The following is a 17,468-nucleotide window of genomic DNA, read 5'->3' as shown; positions in this document are numbered from 1 at the left end:
CTGGCGGACCAGCCTACTTCCCGCTACATTCCACGCCCATTGGTGGCTCTGCGCGTTCCGAGCCTCCCCATTGGACAGCTGGTGGTAATGGTGCTCCATCCTGTGACCCCCGCAGACAGGATGTTCTCTGTCACAACTCCACAAGGGGCCCTTGTCGAGGCTTTTGTCCGTTTGCACCATCCTTCTTTAAAGGCTTCCTGTTTGGCCTCCAGAAGCTCATCGATTTGCTTTGTCCTGAACCTGGCATACAATGTAGATTTCTGTGTGCTACTATTCTACAGCTACATTGTCTGCTGGGTTTCTGGCTAGCATTATAATCGGCAACCGATTCGTCAACCCCAATAACATCGTAGATGCGCAGAAGGTAAGCTAGTTATGATGTCACAAAACAGAAACATTCTTCCAATAAAAAGAAAGCATTGAAAATGATTTGTGGCTGTGGGTTTCATTTGTTCAAGTGAATGTCTTTCTTAGGCATGAGCCTCATGTGATTCATTGAGCATTAAATCTTTTGTTTGTGTGGACTTCATAAATTGGACTGCAGCTTGATCTAGCCGCGTGGCTCCACAAAATAATATCATTTCAGCAACCGGTTCTCTCCATATGTCGTCCACATTACCCACATTTTGCGCCACGGTGCACCTTCGTAAATTTGTAACAAACGCGGAGGGTCCACGTGGGAAAAACATGGCAGAAGTGTAAAAACTGTTATAAACAACAGTTTCCTGCTTCATTGCTTTCAATTATTCTGTTAAATCTCCCGTAATTTCCGGACTATAAGACGCATCTAAATATAAGATGCACACACACTGATCCGTTTTTTTGTTTGTTTTTTAACTTCAATAACACACAACTAAGCAATACACCAGACAAAAAACAATCAAGTAAACACGCGGGCCAACACTACCGTCAATGTGCCCAACCGCTCGGCCATCGGTGCTTCGAAATAACTTCGTTCTATGGCTCCACATGTCCTCAGCACTGCAAACTTTTGTGCAGGTACACCATATGAAGTAAATTACGGGATTTTTTTTTTCAACCTTTTATTCAAACACAAATACATTCGGTATAATAACACCATCAACTACAATCCAACAAATACAAAATTAAAACATCAATGTCGGCATAACGTGTGTCGGCTGGCATAGCAGCAACGCTGTCTGTCACTCACTCGTGAATCTTCGCGAACGAACCTGAAAATGGCGGTGTACCTAAAGGAGTGTCTGTGTGACGTCACAGATCAAACAGCCAATCAGAAAGTGGGGGTGAGGGCGGGTGTGGCACTTTTCACTTTGCGTGAAGCTTTGACCATGATTTTTCCCTAATGAAGTGGCCTGTGATTAGGTGCACCTCATGGACACTTCAATAGGTACACTACACGAGGTAAATAAATAAATAAATAAAAAAGTGTAGCAAATGATTCGGTGAACGATTCTTTTGAACAAACCTTTTGAGTGAACCGATTCTAAAGATTCAGTTCATGTTATAAACTGGAATGCACATCACTAGTACAAAAGAGTGCAGACGGCCAAGGGCTCCCAGGTTGATATAGCCGACTGGTTTATAACATGGGCTCTTGCTCGGTAAGAAGTTGGTTCGATCCCAGGTGTGCACACATTTCTTTATGTGCTTTTGGACTTGGAACCTTGCTTTGTATGCATTTTTTACGTTTAACTCCTGCAGAACGTGAAAATGAAAAATAATCTTTTCACGCAGGTGTGTTTAACGAGGGTAACTTGGAAAACATATTGGAACGCGGCCCAGAAGACTAGAGCTTGACACCTGTGACCTTTGACCATGATATTTCCCTAATAAAGTGGCCTGTTATTAGGTACACTTGAAAATGGCGGTGTACCTAATGGAGTGTCCGTGTGATTCCCTCGTTAAGTGCACCTGCGTGAAAAGTTTTAGCTCCCGCAGAACGTGAAAGGAGCTAAAACTTTTCACGCAGGTGCGGTTAACGAGGGTCACTTGGAAAACATATTGGAACGCGGCCCCGAGCACTAGAGCTTGACACCTGTGACCTTTGACCATAATATTTCCCTAATAAAGTGGCCTGTTATTAGGTACACTTGAAAATGGCGGTGTACCTAATGGAGTGTCCAAGTGATTCCCTCGTTAAGTGCACCTGCGTGAAAAGTTTTAGCTCCCGCAGAACGTGAAAGGAGCTAAAACTTTTCACGCAGGTGCGCTTAACGAGGGTCACTTGGAAAACATGTTGGAACGCGGCCCTTCGAGGACTGGAGGTCGACACCCCTGGTTTAAGTGAAAAGTGCCACACCCTCCCTCACCCCCACTTTCTGATTGGCTGTTTGATCTGTGACATCACTTGGACACTCCATTAGGTACACCGCCATTTTCAAGTGTACCTAATAACAGGCCAGTTCATTAGGGAAAAATCATGGCCAAGGCTTAACTGAAAGTGAAAAGTGCCACACCCGCCCTCACCCCCACTTTCTGATTGGCTGTTTGATCTGTGACATCACACAGACACTCCTTTAGGTACGCCGCCATTTTCATGTGTACCTAATAACAGGCCAGTTCATTAGGGAAAATTCATGGCCAAAGCTTAACTGAAAGTGAAAAGTGCCACACCCGCCCTCACCCCCACTTTCTGATTGGCTGTTTGATCTGTGACGTCATTCGGACACTCTATTAGGTACACCGCCATTTTCAAGTGTACCTAATAACTTTATGCATTTTTTGTCAAGAATGTGTATTTGACTACTTGTAAAACACATATATACATATTGTCATATAAAGCAGTTAACCAAATGTCAGATTTTTGTTTTCATGCCCATAAAAATAAAAACAAGGAATAAAACACCAGACAAGTTTTAACAGTTTTAATGTTTATTAAAATAATAACAATAATAAAAGTAAATTTCAAACCAGCAATCTAATGTGAAATTGCAGTAGATATATTGGATAACAACGTAAAACACATACTATTGTCATATAAAGCAGTTCACCAATTGTATGATTTTTATGTTTTAATTGGCGAATATAAAAACAAGGAATAAAACACCAGACAAGTTTTAACATAAATGTTTATTTACAAATAATAATATTAAAAGTAAATTTCAAACCAGCAATCCAATGTGAAATTGCAGTAGATATACAGTACATGACATAAAACTGACATAAAACTCATGGAAATTGGCCTTTTCTCCCTAAAATCAGACACACTTCACTTCCATTCCAATATAAACTGGTGTTTGCTTCGTTATATTACACTGATGCTTTCAGATGACTGTGAGTGTAACTCTAAACCTGCACCAACAACAACAAAAAACACAAAACAACAAGCTGACCACGTGTGCCGTTGGTCACAAAGCAATAAAATCCAGCGAAAGAAGAAGAGAGGATGAAAATGAGTCAATTCAGCGGGGAGTCGTGTTAGTGCTGTGCTACTAACAAAATATAGATTTCGCGACACAGGCGGGGAAACAAAATAAGGATAGCAATTTTGAGACATAGAAGCTTGGAGGGCTCCTTTTTAGAAAATGGAGACATCAATTATTTGGAGGGGGAAAAAAAAGGTTAGAGAGCTTATAAGCCCTTCATTTCCCAAAAGTGAGCCAACCTGTAAAATACTGCTTCGAAAAGACGTTCAGATCATTGAACAAAATATTTTATTTTAATTCTGGTGCGGGAATCAGATGTTTATCACGATGCAGTGATTAAGAAAGAACGGATGAATCCGGAGCGTAGCTTGCATCAAGAGCTGCTGGGTTTGAATCTTGGTACAGGCCCTTGTTTTCAGACTTAATGTGTTCTCTCTGGCTTCTTCTCGCATTCCAAAAATATGTATGTTGGGTTCCACAAATGTGTAATTTTCCATTGTATATAGTGTGAATTAATGGTTGTCAAAATGAGCCTGGCAACGAGTCCAGGATGTCCACCGCCTCGCTCGGGAAGTCAGCTGGCTTCGGCTCCAGCTCACCCACCGACCTGATCAGAGGGATGTTTTGGAAAGAAACCTCTACTGATGGGAAAGCTTATGAAAATGATCTTCTTGCATAATAAACATGTGTGCTGTATATACAACTAAACATGCTCGGATTGAAGGCATGCACAAATGAGGTAACGCTGTCTTTGGTCCAATTTTGGTATAATTGGTCTGCATGCAGAAAATTACGATAGCCTGTAATGATGAGATGATATCATTTCTCAGCGGACCTTTGTGTAGAATTTCTTAATTCTCATGAACAGCTAGAAGGACTGTTACAGTAAGAGCAAATTGGTTGCCTGCCCTGAGATTGAAACAAGGTTTGTGTGTGACTTCATTGGTTGAGATTCATTTCTCCACAAAGTGTTGTTCAACCTACAAATGGTACAGCTTTTGGGGTGTGTGGCTGCAGATTCCTTTGTCCAGTCAACCTTGTGAGCCCTCAAAGCGTCCGCAAGAATGTCAAAAATGTTGACATTTTTGCCAAACGTCCTGAGAGAGGAGCGTTGAGAGGCGCTGATTTTGTTATTGTTGCAATAAGCCGCGACCACTGTGGGAGTGCCGCCGACAACGTTAAATAAAAGTGAACCAGGCAATGATGTGACAAAAATAACCTTTACCTCTCACATGCGGTAATAAACTCTCACACACAAAACTCGCACCCAAAAAAATTTAACAAAAAACTCTCACACCATAAAATTCCCACAAGCCTCTCACTTTCACTAGAACCCTCGCACTCACCACAAACTCTCACCAGAAATAAATACCCAAAAAATCATCAAAAGCCTCTCACATATGCACAAAAAATTCATTAAAAAATCCTCTCATACACAATAATATAAAATATAAATGTATATAATATATATATATTATAATATAAAATAATCACACAAATAATCACACAAATAACATACCTCTCACACTGACATAAAAAAACTTAGACTAGTAAACTTTTAATCTTACTGTTCTATCTTTCAGTCAAACCCCACCATACACACCATATCAAAAATATCTCACATTGACCAAACAAAAAACAAAAACAAAAACCTTTCTCACAAATGTGTCAATCATCTCTAATTTTCACAAAAAACTCAAACAAGAAAATAAATCACACACATTCACATAAAACTTTCACGCCGACTGCTGTAACTTTCAGGCAAGGTTTACTCAGAAACTCACAGGCACCAAAAATGTCTTACTCTCACAACAAGAATTTTCACCCAATTTACGAAAAACCTCTCACCCGCATCAAAAACTCACGAAAAAACTCTTACACACCCAAAAACGTACACAAAATCCTCTCACACTAACCCCCAAAACGTTCACGAAAACCTACCCACGTCTTTGACTTCCCCCTCTATGTTGTTGCTGATGCTGATGCTGATGATTAAAATGGTCGGTAAAGGCTTTAAGGTGGGTCGTTTGTCTTTGTGACTCGCTTGTGACGTGTGGCTGTGTTTGGAGGCCATTTTGTTTCAGATGTACGCTGCCGTCAAGGCCACGCGCTAAAGCAACACAAGCATGTTGCCGTTGATGTTTGTACATTCAAGGTCTTTGACAAAAGGTCACTTTTGCATTGAAGTTGTTGCTATGGTTACGTAGCGTTTGTTCTCTATCAAAGGACACTTTTACATTGAAATTGTTGCTATGGTTACATGGAGTTTGTTTTCTATCATCTACCATTTTATATCCATGATGGATTATTTCTAAACAAATAATAATATATCGAGACTGTATTATTGTGTATAAAATGGATACAAAAGTAGACCTGACATTATTAATATGAAGAAAAACAATTTCTTCAATTAATCAATATTAGAATAACAAAATTTAAAAATGAAATGTTCAAACTGCTGGCATTAAAAATGTAATCAGTGTAATTTTCTAAATATAAACTATTAAAAATGTTTACAGAATTTTCTTAAGAATACATTTTCCTTGTTTATGGAGTGTCAATTCATGGTTTAGAAGTCAAGCCACTTCCTCCCCCTGTTCTTAAAATGATTCAAAGGGAGAAAAAAAGGTGTGTGTGTGATAAAAATAATAAACATGGTTGACCACATCCCTATCTAAATAATCGACCCGTTCACTTAGTGAGTGTGCTACGTTGATGACGCACAAACGTTGCGGTGACTATATAAACATCACTTGGCGTGCTAAATTCCAGATAATGCGTTTGTGCGTGCGTGCGCGTGGGCGTTTATCTGCTCTACATCCACCAAATCTCACCAGCGTGGGCAAATGCGTGGCAAGCAAGGCAGATCACGGCACATCTCATACCTAACACGCTGACTCACCTTACAGCCAAGACAACAAAAGTGCAGCCTGAAAATGAAGCCATATTTCAGCCTGATTAGCACTTTGAACTTTTGGTTGGTTGCATTCCTCGTTCTTACTCGGCAATTGGCAGTGGTGGTGTGTAGGAATTCTTTATATTGATCAGGGATGTGTCCATTATTGGTGCCATGCTGATTTAGTGGTTAGCACATCTGCCTCACAGTTCTGAGGTTGTGTTTTGAATCCATGTTTCTCTCTGTGCCTCTCTGACTGTGTCAATTAAACTAGCTTGACATAATTATATAGGATTTGAATTTTCTTCTCGACTGATGCTAAAAGTAGCAACGTCATGTCGTCATGTGTTCTACGATTAAACATCAGCACCGTGTGAGACCGGCCAGGTGATCTGTGGGTATTTCTGCGGAGGTTAAGCGTCACTGCTTTATGTCAGCCCCCTCAAAGCTTCCCAGCGGGAACGCGACCCCCCGACCGCTGAGGTCGACGCAGCGCTCCTCGGATTGCGTTGTGGCTGAAGCCGTGCGGGAAAGTGCTGATGCCGCAGTGAGAGAGAGAGAAAGAAAGAGAATCAGGCTGCACGTCAGCTGTCAATGTTAGACAGATGGACAGACAGCCATGACCTCATGTCATGTGACACCACCAGGTCGTCATGGGGACGCATTGCATTGAATGCACAATGGAAATGGAAAGCACATGATATTTTACAGTGTGTGTGGGGGAGGCTTCTGTGCAATTGCATGTAACATTGTCTTCATAAACACCTGTGATCTACTATGACAAAAAACATCACTGGATGATAGCAATGATAAAACTGAATTTCAATTTAGCAAAATTTAAGTCATTTAATGGTGTGAAGTGACATTTATTGAGTTATTTATATTATATTATAGTTGTAAAATATTTAGTCAACATTAGAACATTTCTAATAAATATTATATCGACCCAACAGCGCACTTTCACGAGCTGCTCCGCTCTCTGTTTGCCTGTAGATTTTCGCCCACATCAAACACATCCCCCACTGTTAGACGAGTTGAAATTTCAACAGACTGTCAATTACTGTCATGAATATCTTGACTAATTTTGGCAATTGAACTGACTATTGTGCATATGACTTACAAAATGAATGCTTTGGAGAGATCAATGTCTGGACTTAGAATCTCTTACTAATACATTTATATCAGCAAGATCTATTTATTTGGAAAATGTGCTAAATGTTGGCTCATTGTGCTAAGTGTAGGTTGCTTCTACATAACCATTTGCAAAGATGGACTGAGACACTTGAGATATATACTAAGAGATTTGTAGTTTTATGAAATCAATGAGAAATACCTTTTTGTTGGGAACAATTGCAGAGTGGTTTGGGGATTGGCCATGTTATTTGAGAATGTCATTTCTGTTACACCAAATGACACAAACCAATGGAGAAAACTGTAGTTCAATACAATTGTGATTTTCCAATCAATTCTTAATTTTAACAGTTAAAAAAGGAGAGTTGGGATTTTGTGAAATGTAAACACAGGGGAAATCTCCAGGCTTTTTTCTCAGGGCCGAAGGGAGACTTGACAATACATAGGTGACCTGAGAAAATTTAAAAATATATTAAATACTATTTATAAGTACATTTTGGAATATCTAATAAAATGTTAGAGGAGTTTAATTGGGACTGCGCAGATTTCTAACCGGGCTATGGCCCCCAGTAGCCCCAGTGTAGCACTCTCCCTGAATAAATATAATAAATAATATTGCAAGGAAACAAAGTCTTAACATTTGGAGAAAATAGCAAAAGTTCAAGAAAATCTGTCATAAGTATGAGAAAGATTTCCTATTGGAATAAATTGTAATTTGGCAAAACCTTTATGGCGGGGGGGGGGGATATTTTATAGTCTCAGGATTTTTTTGCTGTGTTGCCTTACTTTCAGAGCATATATAGCTGTTGCTAGCATACTAATCACATATGTATTACTTTATTCTTTGAAAGAATATAATTTTATTAGCACTCTGAGACTTTTTTGGGGGAGTTGGAAACTTTATGACTTTCATTTACAATTTTACTCCTTTTTTCCTTTTATGTGTGCCCCAAATATTGCATAGCGTCGGGCAACTAAATATTAATCAGTCAGCAAAAGCATGGACCATTACAAGCTGGCCTCTTAGAAAGCTAATTATCGAACATGTCCTATAAGACAAAGAAGAAAACATTTCAATTCAAGAAGGTTTTGGAGAACATGTGAGACTTCCTCTTTCATTTCCTGTACATAATGTTTGGTTGTGGTCATTCGGTCATTCACGCTTTGAGGGCCAAAGTGCTCGCTTTCATGATGCCGCCATTACTTCAATTCAACCAAATGCTTTTCTTTGGTGGCTCCTCGGCTTCCAAACGAGGAGTGCGACCTCGTCTTTGTGTGTGTGTGTGTGTCTTTGGTTTGGAATTTGTTGCTTAGCAACAGCGTGCATGTTACAACACACACAGAGACCCAAAACTAAAACAGTGGGGTTTTTTGTGTGTGTTTGTGTGTGTGCGTGTGTGTGTTTGTCTGCATCGGTACCTGGCATCCTGCCTTCTATGTGGCCCATGCTGGTCAGAAAGGATACCATCATCGTACTGAGATCAACAAGAAGGAACGCCGGCCTCAAGCTGCATCTTTGGAATGTCAGGTGTCTCACTTTTGCACTGTGTAAAGAAAGCATTTCTGAGAAAATGAGAAAAATATTTGATTATATTTCAAAAATATCAGTCAGCGGCTCAAATTCAAGGAATGAGTCGAGCTACTGAAGAAAACTGCGCTTGGTGTCTGCCCTTGCTTGATTGGCAGGTGGCTACTTATTCTTTCCCTGGCTGAGACAACGAAGCCCACCAGACGGGAGGATTTCCCGTGCCCGCCGCAAAACAAACACGACGTCCCTTCCCCGTTTGCTTCCTCAGATGAGGTGCGTTGACTCGCCGTTGACTCCCTGACCGAGATTTGGTAAGAATATGCGGGCGGTGGCGGATATGGCCATCCGCACATTGGTCCACGCGACTAATTACAAACATGGCGGCCCGTGGGCTCATATTGTGAGACTCTGGCATGACGTGACACCTGTTTAGCTTATTGCTGACAGAAAATGATACATTAGGGTTGCAAACTAGGGTTTCAAACAAGGGTTAGTGTAGCAGTCCAAATCGGGGTCACTTGGTCCTCACTACGCACCAAGTACAAGAACGTGTGTGCATGCGTGCGTGTGTCCACTAATAAGCTGAGCACAGTTTTTCCACTGTTGTACATTTGCTTTACTTACATGGGGAAACCTGTCACACATACGCACAAATACACATCGGCACAGAAAGACACAAACATACACACGCGCACACACACAGTGTAAATTCTTCATTCACAGAGGACAGCACTTCCTGACGTTGCATAAGCGCTAAAAAGATGAAGAAGCTGAATGGAAAGTGGTGATAAGCAGTTGGCTGTTGTGTCACAGGTACACAGCCAGCGACCATGAAAGTTCCACAAGTGTTAAAACGGGCAAAACACATCCTGTTAGCACACCAGCCTCCACTCTGAGGGTTGCGTCATCATTGGTGAGCGGTCAGGTCCAGAAGGGATTTCAATCAGAGGGACGCACATTTACAACCTAGCCATTAAATTAAAATATTTATTCTCAACAGTCAATTTTCGACATTTCACAGTTGGCTATATTGTTTTATATTGCATATTTGCATTTTTCCAAAAACTTGCATGTACTAAGCTCTCCAAACAACTGTGAAAATTACTCGTGCACTTTTTGCAATTACAGTAATCCTTCGTTTATCGCGGATAATTGGTTCCAAAAACCACCCGCGATTAGTGAAATCCGCGAAGTACGGTCACCAACGAGAAGTACTGGGCAGGCTAACGAGTCAGCGGAAAGATTCTAATTCGCGATCGTGCTAACACGCGAAAACAGACTTCTAAAGGAATGTAAACGAACATTTGGAGCAATACTACATTGTCCTAAAGGTTAGACACGTGTTTTCTCAATTTTTGTTTTATTTTGACTTTTAAACGTTTTTTTTTATTTGGAAAAAAAATCCGCAATGTAGTGAAGCCGCGATAAACGAAACGCGAAGTAGCGAGGGATCACTGCATTAATTGGAGATTCAAGCAGCAGCATCTCCCACATTTTATAACAGTTGCAGTGGTGCAGATTGATGCTTGTGAGCGTACCGATATTGTGGAATCGATACCAAATGCAGCGTTGTGCTTTTTCTCGTTTGCCCAAGACTGATTTTACGGTTACACCGCTACCGCTACAGACGAGCTTCTTTCTTTCCCCTGCGCTGTTAAAGCCCAGGAGTAAGCGTTTCCCACTTCCTGCACTGCGCTGAATCAGCCACCAAGAATGTACGAGCACTGACTCACACTTCCTTCTGGACATGACAGCGCTTCCTCTCGCCTGCCAACTGATTTAGGCCCTCTCTCTCTCTCTCCCTCTCTTTTCTCGCCCTTCTCTCTCTCCCGTCTCCCTTTCACTCCCCCGCCTGACTTCCTTCCTCAAACAGTTCACGAGGCGACCCAAAGTGGAATAAGTGACTCCCGCTTGTTTGCTGACGGGCCGAAGACCGACGATGCGGAGCGCCGTGGTTAACGGGGGGAATCAGTCACCCGTCGCGGTCATCGAGCGATTGAGTCATTTGACTTTAATTTGTGCCGACCGACTATATTTAGCTTCCGTCTGACCTGATGATCATTCATAGGGCGGCAACAGATGGCTCAACCGACACGCCGTCGACGTCCACCGGTTGAACTTGAGTGCGGCCTTCATTGGAAAGCACACAAACAGAACACTTGAATAGTTCATGTACAATGAGGGCATTGATACATAAATTGCGATGCCATAAGGTTTGTTTACCTGGAAACATGGGCTGAATTCTAAATTGAAAGTCGTGTTGGTAGAAAACTTTTAAAACTGTTTTTGATGTTCACGAAAAGTGGTTCAGCGGAAAGTGACTTCACAGAAAATATTAAATTGTCTTTTTATGCTTACTAAAACATTGATGTCATTCTTTGAAAATGGTTTGTGATTTTGACAAAACACTCATGTTAGGTTCACTCTAAATGTTCTTTTTTTTTCGTAAACAAACTGTCTTCATTGTTCAAGCGTCTTCAATGAGCTTAATATACTTCATGTCAAATGATGGCAAAATTTACTGACCTCCAGCCATATATTGAGGTTGACAAAAACATGTATGGTAGATTCATTGAAGATACTAAATTATCTGTGATGTTAAAAACCTATCAGGGTCAATGAATAAGCTTCATTGTCCGACGGCCTTTCTGAAAATGTACTTTAGTTTCCTTGAAAATTCTAAATGGTCTTTTTTTTTTTTTTAAACACAAACATAACGGTTATTGAAAACTTTGTATTTCATGCTTGTAAAAACACGCATATATGGTTCATTTATCATTTATGAAATGCGTGCTGAATCACACAAACCTTTATGAACGGTTCATTGACGACTCATTGGTCTTTGAAGTTCACAAAAAACTGTTAGGTCACAGAAGACTTATTATGTAACACATATGCTGATAAAAACAAAAAAAATCTCCCCTGTCTCAAATGAAAAGTGGACCATGTTCCGGACAAGGTTTTTTTGTGTGAGGTCAGTGGAAAGTTTACTTTGTGACAAAGGTGTGCTGGTGTGCTGATTATGCAAACAGAGGACACGCACGCACAGACTTACACTTGATACACGCATGCACCTGACTCCTATGTGACGTCACATGTGACAGGTGCCTTTGTAAATATGACCTAAACAGGATTCATGCCTGTGTATATGTCTATGTGTAATATTTACACAAAACAGTGTAGTTGTTAGAGAGTGCATCACGGGTAGCTCCTGATGATGTCACGCCACCATGAGCGAGGAAAATGTTGTGCAACACGTGCGTCAGAGAGGACAACAACAGGTCAGCGGCAAGGGTCTGGCTGAATTGACCAAACAACATCTGTCAGAGGTAGATGACAGACCACGCAGGCAGGGAGGGGGGCGGGGGGTATTTGTTTTCATTACAGACAGTACTTTGCTCCTTATTTTTGATCTTATACTGTATTGGCAAAAATGCGCAGTAGTTTTGAGTGGCCCACTGTGCAAAACCATCTGACAAGTCTTAGACAATATTTTAAGTACATATACATTTCCAGCAATGCCAGTTCAGATACTTTATCAATCAGTTTTAGAGTCGTTTGCTTAGTTGTTAATTAAAATTTTTGCAGTGCAAGACACTAAGGTTGACGAGACACATTGAAAGATGTCTTAGGTCTGAGTTTGGATGTCTAAAAAGGGGCGATTGATGAAAACATGAAAGCGAAATACAAATGTGAAAATGCAACTGTTATGGTTGGTTGAGGAGCATCCTGCATTGTGACCTCCACCGCCCTCATGATTAGGTTATGTTCAGTGAGTCGTTGGAGTCGTGGAGTTTCCCTGGCAGTCCAGCCACTGTAGCACCTGCCCGACACCTTTCCGTTACTAACTCTTGTCAACAATGTTTTTTTCCCCAATTTAAATATATTTGTGAGTCACGTTCTAGTCATCATCTTCATATCCCTCACAATGACCTTTCCCCTACTTTTGTGCTGCTACTGCCGGTGCCACGTGTTCTCAACTACATAGACATGTTGGCAAAAAAAAAAAAAAAAAAAGCCGCAATGGGCTCATTTCACCACTGGTTCAAATGAGCAACATGAGGCTGATGAATGAGTGAATGAGTCATAAACACTTTTAGGACATGCAGCATGGTGGCCATTTGGGCCACATGGAAACATATATTTGTTAGTCGTGTGAGCGCACAGTATGTCACTGCCACCATGTGGCTCACCTCCAGGAAGCTGTCACCTCCTCATACATCCATGTCAACGAGCTATCGTGTGTTTGTAGTAGGACATTAATGTACAGCAAAACCACTGTATACACAAGCACACAATCTATCCACCCACCCACCCATCCATTCATCAATTAATTTTCAGTTCAGGATTGTTGGGAGCTGGATCTCATCCTAGCTGACTTGGAACCAAAAGCAGACTATTCCCCTGGACATGGCACATATTGTGATAGACAGCAATTCATACTTACATTCACATGCTGGAAGTCGGACAAGAGAAGCGCTACGCCATCTGTGCAACCTGCACACAATCGAATGATATCTGTTAGAATAGAAGGTATGTGTGAAGAAATATAAATATATTTTTACAGGTATGATCTTCCAAATGCAAACAAAAACACACCCATGTATAAATATAAGCAGACATTCATATTCATCCCAGCAAAAAAAATAAAGTAATGCTCAAGAAGCTGGTAAAATCCTTACAACAGCTAAATTCAATTGACCAGACATTTTCTTTGCATTTCTATCTCATGCACTGAGGTAAAGGTTGCTTTTTATGTTGATTTGTTCTTGCTTGTATTCAGAGTGTGTTGCACAAGGTTGATGTATGTGGGCTGTTTATTTCATAAAACCTTGACTGGTATCAACAAGAACTGCTCGGCCATTGTGTGCTAAAATGTAAAAGTATTAAGCAACAATAATAAGTGTGAGCAATCTTTAAGGGGAAAGTTAGAGAGGTTTATTTTTGAATTATTGACTGAAAGACTGTTTACAGATTTGTGTTCCCTTATAAAAGCAGGTTGCTCTTATGCAAAGGACGCGGATGTAATTGCTATGCAGTGTTATGTTTTTAGAGGTGCTGTGGAGGTGGAAGATGCAAAATCAGTCAAAATACCAAATCAAATTAAAAACAGTGTGAAAAGCTGGGAAAAAAGATCAATGATAAACATTACAAAAAACTAAATGCATCTCGAGGTAGACACCTGATTGGCTTTGCCTGCAGGATGAGCAGACAGTCATTTGAATGATAAACACAGGTGAAAGAACATAAAGCAATAGAATTAAAAAAAACAACAACAACAAGGCAGCTTGATTGCAAGCAGACGCCCACAAATACCACACTCTATGAAAACATTTCCTTCTGCACATTTTCATCACATGACTCACATTGCCTCAACTAAAGAATGCATCAATTTAACTTTCATTGAGATAGATATAAAAAAGTTTTCCCTACATGTGCTTTTGAAGGCTTATAAAAAATATGCCAGAAATCCAAGTGATGGGTTCGGTCAATGACGTGCTAATCAATTCTTACACATGCAAATTAGCAAAAACGACATTTCTTTTGAAATTTTTGTAATATTTGTAACAATTTGAGCATTATTGTCACTCTCTTCAGAGCAATTATTTTCTTGACATATTGATGCTGACAAACTTGAGCGTGTGTTTGTGCGTGTCCTGCCATACGTGTGTGCATGCAAGAAGATCACAAGATATTCATCAAGTTAACTCCATGCTTCCTGTGACTCACAGCTCCAACAGCTCTTGGACTCATCCGTAAGGAATTTGGGGGACTTTTACCAATGTCCGTGCTTCATTGGCACGCACGCACGCACACACACACAACGGGCGTGACAGAGAGGGACACTTTGAAGACATGTTGGCAGTCAGGACAGTGACACATGCTGCTGCTTGGCTTCATCAAATCCCCTCAGACAGCTCAGTGAACAACTAAAAGACTCCAGACATGTCTTTTTTTTGTATTCTGTGGTACCAACGTTAGGTGAAAACAAGAAAAGTGTGCTGATATTCATAGAAAAGAGTGTGGTGCAGGAAAGGGCCCAGTTGCTCATTACAACATGACCAATACAGTTGTTAATTGTGGGGGATACATTTGGTACAATGTTACAAAGCTACTCCCGATTTGGTTCCGATTTAGAACACATGCGGCATTGGCATATTTATTTGTGTTCTGCATCCATCATTTTTCTATATCGCGGTTAATCGCCACTTCTGAAGGTCCCAATATGCGCCCGATTATGTTTGCCTTTCAAGGACAAAAATTCTTTTGCGTGTTAAAGTTGAACTTGTAATGAGTTGGACAATTATAGTATCAGTAAGATGGCCAGCAAAATCAGCAAAAAGTAAAATATTGAGTAGGTGCTATATGATTAAAAAAAAAAAAAATGAGGGCTCAAAAATTCAATTAAATTGTGGAGTGACCACGCAGTCCTAATAATGATCACAAGTATGCACTTTCAAAGAATGAGTCAGTAAATGTAACAAGTGGTGGATCCAGATGCACATTCCTCTGCGATCCATCACTTCCACTACTACCACTGCGGTTTATTTGACTGAAAAAAATAATAAAATGAGAAGCGCTTGGCGGTGTGTGACTGAAAAAAATAAGAGCTTTGTATTTCCTTTTCCAAAATCAAATTGCCTGTTTTTTTTGGTGAGGGTCAGATCCTGCCTGACTCATACACGTGGAGAGTGAAAACAAACTGAAGAAACAGCACATGAGTCAAATGAGTGACTAAGACGAGTGGAATACTCACACATCTTTGGATGGATGCGTGTGCATCTCCTTTATAACTACAGTGACATCTACTGGTTCACCATGTGGCCTCTGTGTTATCAATTGTGGCATGTTTACATTGGTGGTCATTACTTCGTGCTTCCTGTGGTACACACATGGCCATCACCTGTTCTGGCATACCTTTCTAATCTGTTCCGTTTCCTGTTAGAAAACGTTTGACTGAATGCTTATTGTTGTTGGAATCATGTCCCAAATGAGTGGGCGAGCATCTTTCCCCAAAAGACGTATTTTACAGTTTCGCATGTTGCAACTGTTTTTTTTCGGGGTTTGAGTTCACAATATTTACCTTATAAGATTTTCACGGCCTGCATTTTACTTTTTTTTTTTCAGAAATGAAGCAAAACACGGCCCTTCAACATATATGATAGTGTGATTCCAGATATGTTCATCAATATATTTGTAAGCATATACGAGTTACATTTTATTTACAATTACCTTACAGGCTGCATACGGACCACCAGCTCCTGGCTGCTCAATCCTCAAGCTTCTAGACTTGATCCCATTCTTCTCTCTAGTCTCATGTTAATGGGGGGAAAGTGCTTAAAAGTAAAATTGGGAACATTCAAAAGGGGTCATACATTAATGTCAAGGCGGTTGTCAATCTGTCAGCTCACCTGTTAGCAGGCCTGCTAATGAATTAACTGTCAAGTGGGGGGTAGACGGCTGCCTGGCATCCCACGCTTTCTACGCCGCAGCATAATGAACGCGGGAACAATGCACGTCCACAAAAATCACACCTCAAGTTTCGAGAGAAAGGAAAGGAAGTGTGGGATGTAGCGCTCAATGCTCCTGTGAAGAAATTATAATAAATCAGTCAATCAATCAAAAAAATTATGCATGCATATTTGCACTTAGGTGCTTGCTCTTACGAATGGCTTGTCGAACATAAAACACGTGAGGCCTCATTTGCACTTTTCTTCTAGGATGAAAATGGTGGCGTGATTAAAACAATGTAAAACTGTCTTACATATTAAGTCATTGTTCATTTGCTTTAGCGCAATGGGACCAAAACATTTATGTACAAGGAATCTGATATTCACTTACCTGACTTGTGAGAGTTCACGTCCAACTTTGCGACAGTGTGACTGAGTTGTTGTGGTCTAGGCTTGGTTCTTGATCCCTTTTTGTTTTTTCTTTTTCTGTCCTTTGACAATGCAGCACTGGGAATTTTGTGAATTATGTTGTTCCTTTGCTACTGAGGCGCCTAAGTACATATGTTAAAATAATCCATCCCATTTTCCAGGGTCACTAAACTGGTGTCTATCGTAGGTGGTTTTGTGAATACTCTGGACAGGTGCTCAACCAATCAGTGTCAAAGAAGAATTAAAATTGTAATTCCAAGTTTCTTAATGTTTTAGTTTTCTTTTGTCCTATTCCTGTAATCTATATTGCATGATACATAGGTAGAAAATATTCTCTATGTTCCTCTTTTCCAAACCGTCACTTGTATGACTTCCCCATTTCATCTCCTGGAAATTAGGATGTTATAAATTTTATATTGCCCTTTGGAGCAATGCAAACACACTGCCCGGAAAGTCACCTTTTACAAGGCCAAGATTAATACAAACAAAATAAAATTAAAATCAAACAAGACATGAGAAAATTGCAATTTTTTCCCTCCCTTTTTATTATTTTCACAGCACGCTTGTGGGCTCCCAATGGAATCAGGGCAACTACATGCACCTCCAGAAGTATTTCTGAATCCTTTCATATGGAGGGTATGACTGTGCCAAATTTTGAGCAAAATCTGTAGAATTTCAAGAATGAC

At 40.4% G+C, this 17,468-nt stretch overlaps 1 long non-coding RNA gene across 2 annotated transcripts; it reads right to left on the bottom strand.

The window, feature by feature from the left end:
* Window positions 1-5,811: 5,811 nt before the first annotated feature.
* On the bottom strand, window positions 5,812-17,249 carry LOC119139786. 2 transcript variants are annotated; one of them, XR_005101453.1, is made up of 4 exons: window positions 16,136-17,249; window positions 13,350-13,399; window positions 8,794-8,937; window positions 5,812-6,277 (listed from the first exon to the last, which is right to left on the bottom strand). It is a non-coding gene; the product is annotated as an uncharacterized LOC119139786 (long non-coding RNA). The 2 variants fall into 2 exon arrangements; XR_005101452.1 differs by having other exon boundaries at window positions 8,794-8,918.
* Window positions 17,250-17,468: the final 219 nt, after the last annotated feature.

Source organism: Syngnathus acus, chromosome 21 (genome assembly GCF_901709675.1).
Source record: "Syngnathus acus chromosome 21, fSynAcu1.2, whole genome shotgun sequence".
NCBI lineage: Eukaryota > Metazoa > Chordata > Actinopteri > Syngnathiformes > Syngnathidae > Syngnathus > Syngnathus acus.
The sequence above is the reverse complement of the archived record's forward strand: the minus strand, read 5'-3'. Positions and strand labels throughout refer to the sequence as shown.